Source organism: Manis pentadactyla, chromosome 4, assembly GCF_030020395.1.
Source record: "Manis pentadactyla isolate mManPen7 chromosome 4, mManPen7.hap1, whole genome shotgun sequence".
Classification (NCBI taxonomy): Eukaryota; Metazoa; Chordata; class Mammalia; order Pholidota; family Manidae; genus Manis; species Manis pentadactyla.
In genome coordinates this window covers 110,082,511-110,103,471 of record NC_080022.1, presented here as the reverse complement: position 1 = coordinate 110,103,471, position 20,961 = coordinate 110,082,511, and the positions used below count along the sequence as shown (strand labels likewise).

Sequence of the window (20,961 nt, the reverse complement as noted above, 5' to 3'; positions counted from 1 at the left end):
CACCCACCCTCCCCCAGCCTCCCCCCGCTTTGGTAACTGCTAGTCCCTTTTGGAGTTTGTGACTCAGCTGCTGTTTTCTTCTTTCAGTCTTACTTCATTGTTATACTCCACAAATGAGGGAAATCATTTGTTACTTGTCTTTCTCTGCCTAGCTTATTTCACTGAGCATAATACCCTCTAGCTCCATCCATGTTGTTGCAAATGGAAGGATTTCTTTCTTTCTTATGGCTGAATAGTATTCCATTGTGTATATGTACCACCTCTTCTTTACCTATTCATCTACTAATGGGCACTTAGATTGCTTCCATATCTTGGCTATTGTAAGTGCTGCAATAAACATTGGGGTGCATATGTCTTTTTGAATCTGAGAAGTTGTTTTCTCTGGGTAAATTCCTAGGAGTGGCATTCCTGGGTTAAATGGTATTTTTATTTTTAGTTTTTTGAGGAACCTCCACACTGCTTTCCACAATGGTTGATCTAATTTACATTCCCACCAGCAATGTAGGAGGGTTCCCCTTCCTCTGAATCCTCACCAACATTTGTTGTTCCTTGTCTTATGGATGTTGGCTATCCTGACTGGTGTGAGGTGATATCTCATTGTGGTTTTAATTTGCATTTCTCTGATGATTAGCGTTGTGGAGCATCTTCTCATGTGCCTGTTAGCCATCTGAATTTCTTCTTTGGAGAAGTGTCTGTTCAGATCCTCTGCCCATTTTTTAATCAAGTTATTCACTTTTTGGGTGTTGTGGAGTGTGATTTCTTTATATATTTTGGATGTTAAACTTGTCGGATATGTCATTTACAAATGTTTTCTCCTATACTGTAGGATGCCTTTTGGTTCTGCTGATGGTGTCCTTTGCTGTCCTTTTTTGTTTGATGTACTCCCATTTGTTCATTTTTTTATTTTGTTTCCTTCCCTAAGGAGATGTGTTTAGGAAAAAGTTGCTCATGTTTATATTCAGGAGATTTTTGCCTATGTTTTCTTCTAAGGGTTTCATGGTTTCATGGGTTACATTCAGGTCTTTGATCCATTTCAAGTTTACTTTTGTGTATGGGGTTAGACAATAATCTAGTTTCATTCTCTTTTATGTAGCTGTCCAGTTTTGCCAACACCAGCTGTTGAAGAGGTTGTCATTTCCCCATTGTATATCCATATATCCATTGTATATCATATATAATTGACCATACATTCTTGGGTTTATATCTGGGCTCTCCTGTCTACTGCATTGGTCTATGGGTCTGTTCCTATGCCAGTACCAAATTGTCTTGATTACTGTGGCTGTTCTGTTCCTTCAGTTTTGCTTCAAGTAGAGCTTGAGCTTGAAGTTGGGGAGCATAACCACCCCCATCCACCCCCACTTTATTCTTCCTTCTCAGAATTGCTTTGGCTATTCGGGGTCTTTTGTGGTTCTGTATGAATTTTAGAACTACTTGTTCCAGTTCGTTGAGGAATATTGTTGGTACTTTGATAGGGATTGCATTGAATCTGTAGATTGCTTCAGGCAGGATGGCCATTTTGATAATATTAATTCTTCCTATCCATGAGCATGGGATGTGTTTCCATTTATTGGTTTCTTCTTTAATTTCTCTTGACTGTCTTGTAGTTTTCAGAATATAGGTCTTTCACTTCATTAGGTTTATTCCTAGGTATTTTATTCTTTTTGATGCAATTGTCAATGGAATTGTTTTCCTGATTTCTCTTCCAGCTAGTTCATCATTACTGTATAGAAATGCAACAGATATCTATGTATCGATTTTGTATCCTGCAACTTTGCTGAATTCAGTTATTCTAGTAGTTTTGGGTGGATTCTTTAGGGTTTTTCCTATTTTATTTTTTATTTTGGTATCGTTAATGTACAATTACTTGAACAACATTATGGTTACTAGACTCCCCCTATTATCACGTCCCCCACCACATGCCCCATTACAGTCACTGTCCATCAGCGTAGAAAGATGCTATAGAATCATTACTTGTCTTATCTGTATATACTGCCTTTCCCATGTCCCCTCGCTACATTATATGTGCTAATCATAATGCCCCTTTTTCCTCCTTATCCCTCCCTTCCCACCCATCCACCCCAGTCCCTTTCCCTTTGGTAACTGTTAGTCCATTCTCGGGTTCTGTGAGTCTGCTTCTGTTTTGTTCCTTCAGTTTTGGCTTTGTTCTTATACTCCACAGATGAGTGAAATCATGTGATACTTGTCATTCTCCACCTGGCTTATTTCACTGAGCATAATACCCTCTAGCTCCATCCATGTTGTTGCAAGTGGTAAGATTTGTTTTCTTCTTATGGCTGAATAATATTCCATTGTGTATATGTACCACATCTTCTTTATCCATTCATCTACTGATGGACACTTAGGTTGCTTCCATTTCTTGGCTATTTTAAAGAGTGCTGCAATAAACAGAGGGGTGCATATGTCTTTTCAAACTGGGCTCCTGCATTCTTGGGGTAAATTCCTAGGAGTGGAATTACTGGGTCAAATGGTATTTCTATTTTTAGTTTTTAGAGGAACCTCCACACTGCTTTCCACAATGGTTGAACCAGTTTACATTCCCACCAGCAGTGTAGGAGGGTTCCCCTTTCTCCACATCCTCGCCAGCATTTGTTGTTGTTTATCTTTTGGATGTTGGCCATCCTAACTTGTGTGTGGTGATATCTCATTGTGGTTTTAATTTGCATTTCTCTGATTATTAGCGATGTGGAGCATCTTTTAATGTGCCTGTTTGTCATCTGAATTTCTTCTTTGGAGAAGTGTCTTTTCAGCCCATTTTTTAATTGCCTTATTTGATTTTTGCTTGTTGAGGTGCATGAGCTCTTTATATATTTTGGTGGTCAACCCATTATTGGATGTGTCATTTATGAATTTATACTCCCATACTGTAGGATGTCTTTTTGTTCTACTGATGGTTCCTTTGCTATACAGAAGCTCTTTAGTTTGATATACTCCTACTTGTTCATTTTTCCTTTTGTTTTCCTTGCTCAGAGAAATATGTTCATGAAGAAGTTGCTCATGTTTATGTCCAAGAGATTTTTGCCTATTATTTTTTCTAAGAGTTTTATGGTTTCATGACTTACATTCAGGTCTTTGATCCATTTTGAGTTTACTTTCATGTATGGGGTTAGACAATAATCCAGTTTCATTCTCTTACATGTAGCTGTCCAGTTTTGCCAACACCAGCTGTTGAAAAGGCTCTCATTTCCCCATTGTATATCCATGGCTCCTTCATTGTGTATTAATTGACCATATGTACTTGGGTTTATATCTAGGCTGTCTATTCTGTTCCACTTGTCTATGGGTCTGTTCTTGTGCCAGTACCAAATTGTCTTGATTACTGTGGCTTTGTAGTAGAGTTTGATGTTTATGATTTTTATTTTGAAATCTCTTTCAGAAAGATTGCTGAGTTCAGTTTCACTTGATGTTTCATATTTGTATGTGGTGACCTCTAGTGCCCAGAAGCTCTTCTCTCTGGAGCTGCTCAGCCCCTAGAGCAATGTCAGGGTCACAGGGAGCAGTGCTGGTGCCTGGGTGGAGGAAAGAGCTGTTTCCTGCTTCCCAGCTGCAGTGCCTTTCTCCACTGCCAGAACCAGTGGGTCAAGCACACAGGTTTAAGCCTCTATACTTTGCATTTGTAGCTGCCATATTAGGGACCTCCCTCTGGCTGGCCTGATATCAGGGCAGGAGCTGCCAGTTTGTGAGCCGGGGAAGCCTGGCAGGGAGAGAGGTGCAGCAGTCTGTGTATCATGGTAGGGGTCCTTGCAGCTGTGTAGTCAGCCAGTGGGATGGAGTGCATGAATCTCCTGAAAGTTCCCAACCTGCTAGGCAGAGTGCATCTGGACAATTTTGTCCACCTATCCTTTCCCCTGAGCAGTAAGCTCTGTGCAATTCTTTCCCTTTAGCAGCCCTCTCACTGTTAGGAAGTCTCTGATGCTGCCCACCTTTCTTTTGTCCCAGAGCAGCCAGATGTGGATCCCTGTTTTCCGCAAGTGGCTAGAATCTCAGTCTCTCCAGGTATTCCACCTGTTTTTGCTTTCCAACCCCACTAATCTCCAGAACACCATGCAATGTAGGTTGGTGTTCCCAGAGCAGATCTCCAGGGCTGGGTGTTTGGCAGCCCTAGGCCTCCACTTCCTCCATGCTCCATTTCTCTTCCTCCCACCATTGAGCTGAGGGGGGGAAGGGCTTGGGTCCTGCCAGATCACAGTTTTGGTATGTTACCCTGTTCCATGAGGTCTGTTCTTTCCTCCAAGTGTATGCCATCTGGTGCAGCCTTCTCTCCTGTTGCTCTTTCAGGATCAGTTGTATTAATTATATTTTTGTATATGTGGTTTTGGTAGGAGGCCTCTGTCTCACCTCTCACACTGCCATCTTTAATCTTCTCTCCTATAATCTTATATTGATTTCAAATAGACAGTACAGTGGTTCAGCAGTTACCCATATTATTAAATTATGATCCCTCACTAGTACAGTTACTATCTGTCAACATGAGAAGGTGTTACAGAATCATTGGCTATATTCTCCATGATGTATGACTATCCCTGTGACCAGCTTATACTATGATTAAGAATTTTTGTGCCCCTTTATCCACTGCATGCTCCCTACTCCCCCACCTTAACCCCTCCCACATGATAACCACCAGTCACTTCTCTGTGTCTATGAGTCTACTGCTGTTTTGTTCATTTCATTTTGTTTTGTTTTTAGATTCCACAAATAAGTGAAATCATATGGTATTTGTCTTTCTCCACCTGGCTTATTTCACTGAGCATAATGCCCTCTAGATCCACCCATGTTGTTGCAAAAGCAGGATTTCCTTTTTTATGGGTGAATAGTATTCCATTGTGTACACATACCACTTCTTTTTTATTCATCTATTTGTTGATGGATACTTATGTTGCTTCCATATCTTGGCTATTGTAAATAATGCTGTGATAAAGACAGGGGTGCATATATCTTTTTGAATCAGAGATTTTGTTTTCTTTGGGAAAATTGATATAAGTGGAATTACTGGATCCAGTGGTAGTTCTCTTTTTAGTTTTCTGATGAACCCCCATACTGCTTTTCACAGTGGTTGTACCAATTTACACTCCCACCATCAAAAGTGTAGGAGGGTTCCTATCACTCCACATCCTCGCCAACACCTGTTATTTCTTGTCTTTTGGATAGTGGCCATTCTAATTGATGTGAGGTGACCTCACATTGTAGTTTCAACTTGTATTTCCCTGATGGTTAGTGATGTGGAGCATCTTCTCATGTGCCTGTTGGCCATCTGTATTTCTTCTTTGGACAAATGTCTGTTCAGCTCCGTCACCCATTTTAAATCAGGTTACTTTGTTTCTTTGGTGTTGAGTGTATGAGTTCTTTATATACTTTGGATGTTAACCCCTTATTATGAATCATTTATGAATATATTCTCCCATACTGCAGGTTGCCTTTTTTTCCTGCTGATGGTGTCCTTTGCTGTACAGAAGCTTTTTAGTTTGATGTAGCCCCATTCCCTTTCCTTTATGAATTGCATTTTTGCCTTCATTGGACACACACAATATAATGACAGGCCTCCCTCCTGTAGGAGGCTGTATTAGCATGCTGACAGCTGTCTCTAAATGACTCCTTGACAGTGTTTGGCTATTTCTGTAAACATTATCTCATTTAGGACAAACCAATGGATCCAACAGAATGCATCTTGTGAAGTCCTGGACCCTTAGAGCTACTGGCTTACCTTCCCTTCTGTTTAATCTCAAGAGCAAAAATGAGCTCTGTGGCTTTGACACACTCAGTAAGATCCTTAGACATTCTCTCTCTCTCTCTCTCTGCCTCTCATGTTCCACCCCAAGTGTAGCTCTGTGTCTGTCTGTCTGCCTGTCTCTGACACTCATGCTCTAGGCCATTCCCAATCTTACCCACTTTCTTCTCTTCTTCAGCTGTCCAGGACCTCGAATGAGAATGCATTTCAATCACTGAGCATTCATTAGGTGCTTAGTGGTGCCAGGCCTGCTCTGGAAGGGATGCTGCCTTGTGAACAAACCCAAGCTGCCCATCCCCTAGAGCCCACTTGTTGGAGCATCAAAAAGGAGCCGTGTGGCAGGAGCAGAGTGAGTTGGTGTCCTTCCCAGGTGCATCTGCACACACACACACACACACACATGCCCTAAGGTGAGCATGACAAGAGAAGCACAGCAGAGACTGGGGAAGTGGATAATTTCAGATCTAGAAGGCAGGTAACCAAGAACCAGGAATTAAATGATTTCTTTCTTCCTTCCTTCCTTCCCTCCCTCCCTCCTGCCTTCCTGCCTTCATTCCTTCCTTTCAGAATCTAGCACCTCAAGAAAACAACAGATCTCCAAGGACAGCTCCTCACTTCCTGAAGCAGACACTGTATGTGTTTTATACTTCTTAAAGTAACAATGATGACCCCGTGCTCACTGACATCCCCTAAGGTACTCACACCTGTTAACATATGGCCACTCTATAATCTATAAAAATATGCAGCAGCATTATATGAAATGATGTTTTGTTTCATCAAAAATTCTTAATCAAAAATTCTCCCGGCAAGTACTTTACATTAATTAACTCAATTTGAGTATCACTCAGACAACTTAAAGATAACGATAGATCTTAAAATCACAAACTGAGTTGACACATAATAAGGAAATGCATGTTGGGATCATATATTAGATCTTACCTAAAAACGTTCACCCACAAATTGCAAGTGGACTAATTAAGTCACTATGATCTCTATAATTATACAACTTAATCTCTATTTAAATGGCATCATATGGTCTACTTAACTTAACAGAACATGTAATTTTAAATTTCATAAACTTAAATAGTTACTGGAATTAAAATTTGCTTATTGGACCAGTAAAACCAGTATAAGAAACTTAGGCAGTTCAGTGCCATTAGAATGTGAAGAGGAATTACTTATATGGAGACTTGTATAAACAAGATGATAAAACGAATAGTTTCCATATTATTAGAAAACCTGGGAAGACAACATAAAGTACCTTTCAGATGAAAATTATTAAACCGGTCTGATGAGTACAAGGAGTCATCTTTAGAAGTATATGACATAAACATTTTCCATGCCACCATATGTCGATTATTAAAATTCTTTAGTGTTTAAAAGTATCCAAGATTCACCCTTATTACCAACTTGAATTGTTTTTCTGGTACCTAGCACTGAGACTAGTAATTTGCCTACTGCTAAACCTTTACTTCTCCTCCCCTCCAACCTTGAGTTACAGATTCAGCAAGAAAGGAAGTGCAAAGAAAAACCCCCATCAGTAGCATCCTGGAGATAGAAGCTCTGTGACATCCAAACTTTGGGGAAAGGCACAACCGAATGCACACCACACATCAGGATGCCTGTGACTGCTGGAACTCAGACTGAAGCTGGGACAAGGTCAACATCAGGACAAGACAAGAGTCAGCCACCTACCTGCCAGCGCTGAGGCGGACAAGTCTGTAAAAGTCTGTAAAAAACTTCCCTTCAGTGCATTTCTCACCGACTCAACTCATCCTATCACCACAGGAAAGGATTCTTCACGCTTTTGTCAGGTCAGGACCCTTTCCACCCCTGCAGGGCACAGTGAGCCAGTCAGGAGACAAGGGGGTGGCTGCACTTCCCGAAAAGGTCTCTCCCGAGGTAGGTGTTTCCGGAGCTCAGGCTGACTTGACCCAAGATGACAACTGTCCCTCAAAGCAACCAGAAGGAGTGGGGAGGGCAGCTGGTGCTGGGGCAGGACAGCCTGATCGCGCTCCTGCAAGCACGGGACACGGCTGGACTGCGCTATGGGGCAGAGACAAGAAAAACTGCCCCCAAGCTTCTCTACAGCCTGAGGGGACGGGTGGGTTCCTGAAGGGGCTCAAGAAGGGCCTCCTCCATGGTACAGGAGGCGCTCCCATGGCCTTCAAGGAAAGGCCCCTCGGAGGCTGGTTTTGAGGGACATTGCCAAAGCAAAGGAGCAACAGTGGCCTAAACAACGATCTTGTGATGTCTGCATGTTCCCCTCAAATGGCGACCAATTCATATATTTGAAGAGATGGTGAGAAACAAATGTGGGAACACTGTAACTGGTGCGCTTCGGTTAATAATGGGTTGTGCATCATCTTCCAACTTTTGCCTTCGTTTCAAAGTTTGCTTGTTTGTTTGTAAGGAGTGGCTGGAACTCAAGTTCCTGGTTCTTAGTAGATGAAAACTCTGACAGGGAGACGTTAGGTTTCTGGGCAGAACGGAGAAGGCTTAGAGACCAATGGCTTCACCAGCCGCACTTCACCTGTCACCTCTCCCAGCCTTGGGAGGCTCTGGGCTTGAGGCCAGGACACCAGGTGACTGGCCTGTGTGCCATTCTAGTCCGGCTCTAGCGCTGTGTGCCACGGAGGCACGGACACGCTCTTTCTCTGAACCTGGGTTTCCTCAGGAGTTAGATGAGGACGGGTTTCGTGTCCTTCCTGACCTCCTAGCTGGCTCAAGGGGCTCCCCGGAGAAGGGCACGCGTCTGGGCGCCTTTACAGACCCCGCCGGCTCAGAGTGGAGCCCGAAAGTCTTCCTGCGTGTGTCTTTGGCTGTAGCCCCAGGTGCTGCCTTGGGTCTGTCTTCTTTGGTTCTGTTCTCGCAAACCCAACTGTTCGGCAAGTGTGCTGGGGTGGGGGAAAGCCAAGTGTGATTCAGAGGGAAGAACTTGTTGTTTTTCAGAGCCATAATACTGGGGGCCTGTGGAGAAGATTTGCACGCTGCATGAAAGACGGGGAGATTTCTGGATCTGAAGGTCACCTGTAGCCGACTCGGTGGCGGTGGACCGGTCAGCAGTGTGAGCGAGAGCGAACAAAGGGGGCCAGGCCTGGAGGGCTCAGTGAGCTGTCAGGTAGCAATGGAAGTCCAACCGCTGCTCCTTGTGGATAGAAAACACAGCTCCGCTCCGCAGGGCTCTTGTCGCAGACCCGCTTTCTGTGCTTTAAAGATGAACGTCAGCGTCGGGAAAAGGAGACTGTTTCCACCCGGTTTCGAACTGGGGACCTTTCGCATGTGAGGCGAACGTCATAACCACTACACTACGGAAACAGGACAGGCCTTCTTGCCTAACTGTCGGTCCTGGAAGTCTTAGGTAGTGCCTCAAGGGTTCTGGCCACTTCCGTGTTTAACTGTAAAAGACACTGCAGGCTAAGAATACAGCAGTCCAGTTTGAAAAAGACAGATGCACCCCTATGTTTATCGCAGCACTATTTACAATAGCCAAGAAATGGAAGCAACCTAAGTGTCCATCAGTAGATAAATGGACAAAGGAGATGTGGTACACATACACAATGGAATATTATTTAGCCATAAGAAGAAAACAAATCCTACCATTTGCAAAAGCATGGATGGAGATAGAGGATATTACACTCAGTGAAATAAGCCAGGTGGAGAAAGACAAGTATCAAATGATTTCACTCATCTGTGGAGTGTAAGAACAAAGCAAAAACTGAAGGAACAAAACAGCAGCAGAATCACAGAACCCAAGAATGGACTAACAGTTACCAATGGGAAGGGGACTGGGGAGGTTGGGTGGGAAGGGAGGGATAAGGGGCGGGTGGGGGAAGAAAGAGGCATTAAGATTAGCATGTATAATGTGGGGGAAGGCACGGGGAGAGCTGTACAACACAGAGAAGACAAGTAGTGATTCTACAGCATCTTACTATGCTGATGGACAGTGACTGTAATGGGGTTTGTGGGGGGACTTGGTGAAGGGGGGAGTCTAGTAAACATAATGGTCCTCATGTAATTGTAGGTTAATGATACCAAAAATAATAATAATAATATTGGTAGGCACTGGAGGCACCAGCGATCTCTCGGGAGAAGAGACCGCAACTCCCGAGAAGTCCCTGCTCGCGGAGCCTGCAGGAGCCAGCGGGTTGGGTGCGTCTGAGCCGCAGCGACCCCCTTTGGGGGTGCCGCGGGGGCCCCTTTCCCAGCGGCGGTGGCTGCCGGAGCGCTGCGCCCTCGGCAAATGAAATCCACCTAGGAGCAGTCGAACCCGCGCTACCCGCCCTCCGCTCTGCTTCGATGAGCCTGCCCTGCGCCCTCTCCCCTCGCAGCACCATCTGAGAGTCCATTAAAATCCTGGCCATTTAACGGAGGGGTGGAGAGCAAGCACAATAAACCCACTTTTAGTGGCCCAGAGCTGAAGTGTGGCACAACCATGACTGGGGTGGGAACGGGTCACCTGACCCTCATTTCACGGGCATCTATTCCTACCAGCCTTTATGAATCTGAGACTTGGGTGGGCTGCCTTGGAGTACCTGTCTAGGTCTTTGCTGCCAGATCTGAGCAGGATGGTGGTCACGCCTTGGGTGTGACTGGTTGGGAAAGATTTACGAGGGCTAGAGGGTGGCTCCCCTCTGTCTCGACCCCTCCTCAACACACACACACACAAAAAAAAATCACTCCCTTGGTTTTCTGCTCCGCCGAGCACCGGTTCCCATGGTTCTCTCCCTAATCTTCCTCCCCCTTGCCTGCTGGCTTGCTGTGCATGTAGGAATGTTAACAGATACGGAAGAAGAAAGATATAGATTGCTTTGCCTTTCTTCAGAGCTCAGACTTTTTGGGAGATTAATCCCCTCTGAGCCCTCTGGTGTGAAATAAAGCCTCAACACTCCAAGCCCACCAAGTGCTGCCTGGTTTTTCCATCAGTGATCCAATCCAGGGTTTTTCCAGTATTTTCCATAACATTTGGTTTCCTGACCGGGAAACCCAACCGCGCTGGCCCTTTGTTGCCACCGTTTTGGGGCAATGGCGGGGCGGTGATGGAACCGGAGATCACAATGGAGAAGGCGCTCCCTGCCTGACCATTCCACATTCTCCCACCCGGTCTCCCTGGGCCAGCCCTGTTCCGCTGTTCCTGCCGGACTCAAGGAGACTTGACATGTGAGGACCTGGTTCCCACGTCGAATCCGGTAAGGCCCCGGAGGACCTGACCCAGTCAGTCACACCCGTTGGGGTGGAAGGGGAGCCTGATCACCTCTCCGAGACTTCTTAGAAGTCTCACAGGTCACATTTCAGCGGGAGGGGGGAATGTTTAAACTCTGGTCTGAGTGTGTGAGTGATTGTGCAGGGCGGCTTAAGTCATTCAGTCTGCACTGAATCTGTGATACCACAGCCAGCACTATGGAATCTGCGTGGGCCCTCATCTGCTTTCGCAGTCAGCCTTATACGGGGGCCTTTGTCCAGGCTAGCCAAAGTCTCTGCAAGGAGCATGAACAGACGGATATCTGACTGGTCTCTCTAGAGGAGGCACCCCTCCCTTGTCTGTTGTCGCAGCACCGTCCACAAACACATCATGGGGTCAGGGCACAGTAAACCCACTGTCCTTGACACTATGATCAAGAATTTCAGGAAGGGATTTTCAGAAAACAGAGTAAAATTAACTCCTGGCAGGTTGAAAAACCTGTGTAAATCTGTATTGCCCACCTTTAGTGTAGGGTGGCCTCCAGAAGGAACCCTAGATGTCCCAACAATCCGCTGAGCCTGGTGGGTCATCCCTAGAGATCCAGATCATCCTAATCAGTCCCCATACTTTAATTCTTGGTTAGAAATTGCAAAGACTCTTCCCCCTTGGGTGCAATTCACTTGCAGCAGGCAAGGACAGGGTAGGGTCTTAGTTGCCTCAACAAAGAAACCTGCAAAGAATCAACAGAAGCCTGAGCCTCTGCAAATTTTTACTGGTGACCCAGAGGAAGAGCTAATATTGCTCCCACCTTATGTGCCTCCAAGGCCATCAGCACCCAGCACCCAGTCCCTGGTGCCCTGCCACCCTCAGCCTCCCTGACAACTCCAGAACCAGTGAAGCCACTATCCCCCAAACCAGCAGCCAGACTGCACCCTCAGCCGGGAGCAGATGTCCTTCAGATGCCAGTGCAAGAGATGAAGGGCCTGAAAGACATAATAAGTATGAGACCATCCAGCCCAGCCAGTCCATGTTCTACTATCAACCCTTCTCCACAACTGACATCCCATCAGAAAAGCCAGAAGCCCTGGTTGATCTTATGTAATCCCTCTTCCAAATCCATCAGCCAACCTAAAAAACTGTCAACAGCTTCTCCACATCCTGTTCACAATGGAAGAGAAGAGGCAGCAGGGGTCCTTGGTCAGGGTGCATAGGCTGAAATTGCTGTCCCCGAGGAGCACCCCAAGAGAGACTTCACCACTCCTGAGGCACAGCACCAGATCCACCAATATCAGGAAGCCCTCCTCCAGGGGATCAAAGCTGGGTCCAAAAAGCCTATGAACATGACTAAAGTTTCTTCAGTCACTCAACAACCAGGAGAGTTTCCTGGGGACTATTATGAAAGACTGTGTGAAACTTATCACATCTACACACCTTTCGACCCTGAGTCACCAGGGAGGCAGCAGATGGTAAACACCTCATTTGTAGCCCAAGCTGCCCCAGACATCAGATGAAAGCTCCAAAAGCTTGAGGGCTTCACTGAGATGACTGAAATTGCCAACAAAATATATCTAAATGGAGAAGGTTAGGCTGACAGACAGGCTGAAAGAAAAATAAAGAAAAAAGCAAGTCTCCTGGCAGCTGCTCTGAAAGAGAGAGATGGGCAGAAGGCAGAGAGAAGCCAGCCACCTAGAGGGGGGAAGCCCAGGAACCCCCTAGTCAGGGATCACTGTGTTTACCATAAAAAAGGGGGGGCATTGGAAGAATGAATGCTCCAAATGAGGCAAAGCCCCGAGGCCCAATCACTGCCGGGAGGAGCCCCACAGGGAAAGGCTCACTGGCCTGGCAGGAGCAGACTCAGATTGACCAGGACTGGGCTCTCTTGTACTCGGCCCCCATGAGCCCACACTCAAATTGAAAGTGGGGGGCCAAAACATGATTTTTATAGTTGACACAAGGGCGGAACACTCTGTGGTTACTCTCCCTGTAGCCCCCTTTGGAGAAAAAGACTACAACCATTCTCGGAGCCACAAAGACAGCGGCAGTACCCCTCTCACAAGAGGCGAGGGCAGGCATCCAGGAACACCTGATCAGACTCAGAGAGGCAGGCATTCTAAATGAGTGTCAGTCGCCCTGGAACACCCCGCTTCTACCAGTCAAAAAGCCAGGAGGAGAGTACCTGTCTGTTCCAAGACCTGTGAGCCATTAATAGAGTGACTGTTCCTTTACTGTAGGGGCCGGCCTACATCCGAGGCTGAGTCCCACTATGGCTGAACACCGCCCTTCCACTCTAGTTGACCAATGCCCTAAGATGGCGCACGCTTCCTGGGCGCCACCCTGCCTGGTTTGGTGGCATTAGCATAAGGAAGTTGCTCCTATAGGCTTGCATGATCTTGATCACCATAGGCCAGCTTCCTTTATATAAGGCATAAGCAGGAAAGAGAAGCACTCACTCTCACTCTCCCTCTCACTCACTCTCTCACTCACTCACTCACTCACTCTCCCTCTCTCAATCTCTGTCTCTCTCTCCTCTCATTCTTCCTCTCATTCGCTCCCCCCGGCTGTTGCTTCTTCTCACTCACCTTCTCCCGGCCTTCCGAGCAACAATAAACAACTGAAGTGAACCAGGTCTGTGTACGTATCGCTGTCGTCACCGCCACAAGGGGCGAACGCGGTACTTTACACCCAGTGGTTCCAAACCCATACACCCTCCTCAACCAGATCCCCGAGTCTGCCAAATAGTTCACTTGCCCAGACTTAAAGATGTCTTTCTCCTCCTCTGGCTGGCCCCCCAAAGCCAGCTCTTATTTGCCTTTGAATGGACTGAACTGGATATGGGGCGGCAGATGCAGTTAACATGGACGTGGCTTTCACAAGAGTTCAAGAATTCACACACTCTCTTTGGAGAGGCATTGGTTGCAGACATTGCCAGCTTTTTGAGAGATGCCACATGCTGCGCCCTCCTGCGGTACATAGATGACCTCATCTTTGCCAGTGACACCCAGGAAAATTGTGCAAAAGACACAAAGGCCCTCCTGCAACTCCTGTCAGACTCAGGATACCAAGCCTCATAAAAAAAAGGCACAAATCTGCCAACAGCAAGTCCAGTACTTAGGCTTCCTCCTCACCCAAGGAGAAAGGGCACTGAGGCCAGAGAAGGAAAAGGTCATTAACTCCTTGCCCCAGCCCAGGACGAGGGGGGCATGTGAGAATTCCTTGGAGCCACTGGGTTCTGTAAAAATCTGGATTGCCAGATTCTCAGCAATGACTCAATCCTGGCTCTCATCGGAGTGGTGTCTTTTATTCTAGGCATTAGACTCTCTGCTGTTGCACCCCTGGACTGGACTATTCTTCAAAAAGTTGCCCTTTCTATTGTCTATTGGGTAATCATTAAGTTGTTTTACTATGCTTACCTTTCTCTGCTAGCTGGACTCAAGTCTCAACGTGCCTTTCCAAAGTACCTCTCTGTAATGTTTAATTGCACAAAAGTTACAAAGTGCATGGTGGGCCTGAAGGGAGCTACCTCCTTTCCCCTGTTGAGATCTCCTAGGCAGAACAGGCTGCCCCTTTGCTGATCCCTGCTCTAGTCGGGCTCAGTGTAGCTGAATCAGCTGCAGTAGGCACAGCAGCTCTAATAAACAGAGGAACTTAATCAAGATTTAGAGCAGCTTGAAACCACCATGATTCAGCTGCAAAATCAAATTGATTCCCTGGATGAAGTAGTGTTACAAAATCGTAGAAGACTGGACCTCCTGTTCATGTCACAGGGAGGCTTATGTGTAGCCCTTGGAGAAAATTGTTTTTTTTATGCAAATAAGTCTGGCATAGTTGGAGCTCTCTAGCCAAAGTAAAAGAAAACATCCAGTGTAGGAATAACATGTTAGAAAATAAAAAGTCTTAGTTCCAGGCATGGTTTGAATAGAATCCATGGATAACAACTCTTCTAACTGGCCTTGCTGGGCCAGAGATTCTGCTGTTCCATAGACTATTAGTGGGACCCTGCATATTTAACTGGCTCATTAACTTTATCAGGGAACATGTTTCCTCCATAGAGCTCATGTATATGCAGAACCACTATGACCCTGTCATAAACCACGGAGATGATGCCCCCCAAAACAAAGTGTTTAAAGGGGCATCAGAGGGGGAAGTGATAGGGAAAGATTTATAAGAACAGCAATTTACTAGGGCTAGCAGGTGGCTCCCCTGTTTCGACCCCTCCTCAACACAAACAACAAAAAAACACTCCCTTGGTTTCCTGCTCTGCCGAGCACCGGTTCCCACCGTTCTCTCCCTAAACTCCCTCCCCCCTTGCCTGCTCGCTTACTGTGCACGTAGGAATGTTACAGATACGGAAGCAGAAAGATACATATTGCTCCCTTTGCCTTTGTTCAGAGCTCAGACTTTTTGGAAGATTACTCCGCTCTGAGCCCGCCGGTATGAAATAAAGCCTCAACACCCCAAGACCTCTGAGTGCTGCTTGGTTTTTCCATCAGTGATCCAGTCCAGGATTTTTAGTATTTTCCATAACATGACCACAGCCACCTCCAATACCTAATATATGCAATTAGGTATTTGGAACGAAGTGATGACGGAATACCTAGAAAAATAGATGTTTTAAGTCGTTTTCTCTCACCCTTCCCTGTGAGAGTGTGTAGGGCATCGCTGTGTGACAGGAGCTGGAATGTAATTTAGCACATCCACTTCCCTAATATTTGGCAGTTCCATATAAAGTTAAAATATACCTACACTGTTACCTAATAATATTCTACTTACTTCCCAAGAAAAACGAATGCATACATCCAAAGAGGCTTCTATAAAAAAGTTCATAGCAAACCATGTATACTTGGCAAAAACTGGATAAAACCCAAATGCCCCTCAACAGAAGTGATGTGCAAATCTTTGTGTATTTGCATATCAACAGTCCGCAGTAAAATCAACTAGACTAAGGATGAGGCAATCACATGGATAATGCCCCCAAACAGTATGTTCTGCAAAGACGTCTTTCAAAAACTAATTTTGAACACTGAAAGCATATCTATGTTAATGAACTCGTCTGATACTTCAGTGTGGTTCCATTTGCACTAAGTATCAGAAGAGAAGGGCAACTTCCTACATGGGTGGAAATATTCTATACATTCGTCTGGCTGATAGTTACAAGGGCTTATACATTTATCACATTTCACTGTCTACTGTTTACATTTACATTTTTAAGTACAAAAATAAAGTTAATTCTCTTTCAAAATAGAGAATCTTCAAAAAGAAAAATTGTTTTAACTCTTGATTTTACTGTGGGGGGTATATGCACATCTCTATGCCCCAGTAAAATATTCTGTATTCTATAAAATCTGTGCAAAAGATTCTGATAAATTAGACCTTTTCATATTTCCTAGACAATGCTAGAACTTTGGAACATCTTAAGTCTATTCACTCTCATCCTGATTTTTGAGTTATTGGCCTTAGTTTTACTTCAGCCTGTATCTTAAATCAGAGGCATTATCATTGCTTGGACAATAACGTTTACTTGATTTAACCACACATTTCATCTATCCACTGCTCCTCATTCCTTCCGTCATTTTCCACATTCCTTTGGGATCGTTTAAGCTCCGCCTAAAGAGTTACCTGGCGGGTCTCCTTTAGTTCGGCTCTGCTGCTTATCTCCGAAGGTCTTTACTCACTTTTCCTTGCAAGTTATTGGATCAGAGATTAGTGGTGCGTGGTGGGTGGGAAATTATATTGCTCTAGCCTGTAATAGTGTCCTCTTTTTCAGTGTTTTTGCTGAGAATTCAGCTCCCAGTCCTTGGACTTTCCCCACCTGTGTGCTGCTCTGGGTTTTTTCACTTGCCTTTGGTGTTGGGCAGCTTTGAGCTTGTCCTCACCTGGCTTGAAGCTCCTAGATCTCCTTGCACATGTGGTTTGACAGGTCATCATGTTTTATCCTTAATGGTCCCATGTTGGCCTCCTCCCTGTCTCCGACCCACAGATTAAGGAGGCAACGCGATGAGATATCGAAGACCTTAATGGACAAGCCAGGGGACTCAAGGCGTAACAGTTCAAGAGTGATGCCAAGAAGGCACTCCTCATATTTATTGAGTAAATGAACATCTGAAGAAATCTGAGTAGGGAGTTCAGCACATGATCATTATCTTTCCTTGAGTCCAGCCCAAAGGCGGGACACTCCTTAAGGACTTCGAAACCATGTGAGGGTGGTCACGAGCTGTAGGAGCGTTTTATGGCTTTAATCACTCTGTCCTTGACCAAACATCAGAGGTTGTAGGAGAGACAATCAAGTCACATATCTTCATACATTTGATTTCTATATTACTTGATTAAGCCCATTAATCCCATATTTCCCCCTCATTTTTAAATTAAAGAACACCAAAACAGTAGGTGCAATATAAGCAAGAAGTCCGTTTTTAGATCTTGGCATCAACTTATCTAGGTGAAAGCAGTAGAGAATGCCTCACATAAATGGGGGGACAAGGTTCCAAGCCTCGCCTCAGTTGGCCCCCTTGCCTTCACCTGTTGGCCCCCTGTGACTGTGCCTGTCTTAGGTTGTTCCTCCCATGAGGAATCTTACCCATCTCTGGCTAATCAGCCATCCTCTGGGGCCATACAGGGAGATAGTATATGGGAAAAAGAGGCGTTTGAGGTAGATTGACGCTCTTCTCATATTCCTGCATCTAGCTACAATCATAAAAATCATAAAGTACAAAAGTTCATTGAACAGACTCTCATGAACAATCACTCTTTAGGCATTATTTCTTGAAAAATAGCATAAACATGAATAGGCTTCAATAGACTGGTAATGAAATGACATGCCCACATTATAAGAACAGGAAGACAAATGCATAATAGAAGTAAACCTATTAAGTATTGGCCATATCCAATGAAACCAAGAAAACCAGTGTGATAATCCAGGCATTTGTGAAAACTTATCAATAATATGGTGAATATCAGCCAACTGGCTTTGAATTGTATGTGAAAAACCAGATATATTAAAACAACACATTCCAGGAAATTGTTCACCGCCCAAATGTTCTTTTAGCAACAAATAGTCTATGGTAGCATGATTTTGGAGCATTGCCACTTGAACTTTTCCAAGTTCCTGATTAAGATCTGAGAGTATGGAAGCAATGAGATTCGTAGTTTTGCTGTAGGCGCAAGCCAGTTTAGATATTTCCTTCTGCATCCTTACGAGTCCTGGTACAGGCAATACAAACGCAGCTGTGACTGCAATGGCAATGGAGTCCAACAATTTCAAGTTGTCATTACAATCTGGAGGCAGGGCTTGGGTCACTCTTCGGTGTTTAAATCTAGGTTGATCTATAAGGATGGGAGAATACGTCCTATACCACAAACACCTTGATAATGTGAGGAAAAGGCTTGATAGGTTTTGTTATCACACAAAAACACCCAGCCATTTCAGAGTCTATATCCATATGGCCATTTTACATGGATAGTAGAATTACAGTAAGAAGGTATATTAGTACAATTAATACATATACAACTAGGAACTATAGTGGTGCTAACTGGTAAATTCAATTGAATTTCTTGAATAAGAATCTTGGAGGCTAAAGTAATATTTATTCCAGAAATATTAGTAAACACTGAAAAAGGGAGTCCTATGCCTATCAAATTCTTCTTTAAGATTCCACTAATAGAGGAATCACCTGCTATACAAAAAGATGTCTTGTTAAGCCCTTGATTAGCCAATTGCAACCATATATTGGGTGAAGAATACTCATTCTCTGGGGTTAGTGAAATATCCAAATAAACATAATTACTTTTATATATTTGATCAGGGCTTCCCTTCTGGAATTTTTCACAAGAATAATTGCCAATATCATTCCGGGTTAAAATTGTTTTATAAATATCATAACGGACATTGTCTCTTTTATACTGATCAGTAGCATTATCCCAATCAAGTTTTCCTCTATCTTTCTGTCTATATATTTCATTACCATCCTTTTTCCAAATCACCAAGCCTACAGGAGTTGAACAAGTGGAGATACAATGAAGTACTACTCCCCGGCTGATGTACAGAGGATTGCTAATACTAGCAGTAATAGTACAGGCCTGGGTGTATAGAGATTAGAATCAAAAACTTCATTATCATGTAGGGATCCTCACTCCAGTGACAGAACCAGCTGAGGGACATCACCTGGGACAGCCGTCTCAGATGGCGATGTTGCTGGGGGTTCCTCTTTATAGCATATCTTGATCTGCTTTCAAGGCAGCCAGATCAAGCATTGATCCTCTGTAATGACACAAACAAACCCTTTGCCCCACAACCTAATATGACCTTTATACCATTGTGAAGAACCTATTGGAGACCACCATACAGGAAGTGCTGTTGTTTTAGAAAAAGAAATATTGTCAGAAAAATGCACTTCCATAGCTGATTGTCACCCTTTAAAAGACCAAAATTAAGGACATGTAAAGCATGTATTAATAGTTGATTTGCAGTTAATTTTATCATATCAGGCAGTACTCCCCCTTTTTGTTTTAATAAATAATGCTTAAGAATAAGATGGCGATGTTCAATTAGAGCTTGGCCTGTAGAATTATATGAAATGCCTGCTTTATGAGTGACATTATACAGCTGAAAAAAATTATTTAGCGTAGAGGAGAGGTAAACTGGAGCACTGTCAGTCAGCTTAAGAGAAAAAGCTTAAAACATTTTGTCAGCAACATTTAAAACAAAAAGCTACAAAATCATCTTCTTTGGTTTACTGAGTCCTATGTAACTAATACTTGTTCTGCTGAAAACTAGTTCTTTACTAGCTTAGGAGTAATAAAACAGTGACTTTAAATGACAAAAAACTTACAAATGACAATGGTTAAAGACTTGATGAGATCTTACATAAGATAGTTGACAAAAGAAAATTTGGATTTTCTGTAACAAAACATTCAGTAACAAAGTTTAGCATCATTCCTTTTGACAGTGCTTTCTAGGTAAATATATATCAGATAAATAAGCCAAATTAGCCAAATATTTTTCCCGATAAGGAGAAAAAAATCTTCTGACATATTCCAGGGGCCCTATGGAAAATACCAGAGTTAACTAGAGGTAAAAGCACCTTTTTGAATTTGATTTTGGAGAGTTCTCAAAAGAAAGTTTCTTTGGCATTTGCTTAAATAAGATTATAGGTTGCCATGAAGCGATACTTATCCATTTAACTAGAAAGACAAAATTCTTCAAAGGCAGATACAGAAGTTTACACAGTTGTTAGCAAAGTATCACTTTTAGTCTTTTGATATTAAAATCTCATTTTCTTAAATCCTCAGACAATTCATTGAGACTTAAAGCATGAGAGACTATTTTGATAAAACAATTAGAAAATCTTTTGCAATCTTTCAAAATTAAGAGCAGACTAACAGTTTAAGAAAACTGTCTTTTTAGCTGAAAACAAAATTCTAATTTTGCTGTGTACTTGATATCAAGACTCACTTGCTTTCATTTCACATAGCATGACTATACCACAAGCTTTCTACAACTTTCCTTTTACATTCAGTGTTCTCTCCCTTTAAATAAATAGCTGTACTTTAGAACAATTACCTTCTTTGACCCTCAACAAAACGAATTTCCATTCTTTTTACTTTCTCTTATTAAAACACACATCTTTAGCATACAGAAATATTTTCCTTATTATATTAAGTTGTTTTCATTAGAACTTAAAACCATTTGATACTTTAACTTTCCGTGAACACTGAAAAATAGGCCACTGTAAACTGTTACACTGGCATTCTTCAGATTGATACATCTATGAACATATATTATCATTTTTGGAAATGTGCTTTACAGCACAATTTCTCATTAGGCACAAAATATGTCTATACAACTTAGCAAACTTTAAGAATTTTGGTTACCACAAAAATTCTCAGGCTGTTTGCATATATATACACTGTTATACTGTTGGATTTTTCCCAAAGGAGAGCGCTACCCTAAATCACTCACAGAAGGCGTCTCTTGATGCAATAAGCAAGAGAAATTTATTCAGGAACCAGCTAGCTGGGGTCCAAGTGTCAGCCCGACGCA

General features: G+C 43.6%; 1 non-coding gene across 1 annotated transcript; it reads right to left on the bottom strand.

Annotated features, from left to right (window-relative positions):
- Positions 1–8,988: 8,988 nt before the first annotated feature.
- TRNAV-CAC (transfer RNA valine (anticodon CAC)) lies at positions 8,989–9,061 on the bottom strand. Its single transcript has one exon. It is a non-coding gene; the product is annotated as a tRNA-Val (tRNA).
- Between the last annotated feature and the right edge of the window lie 11,900 nt (positions 9,062–20,961).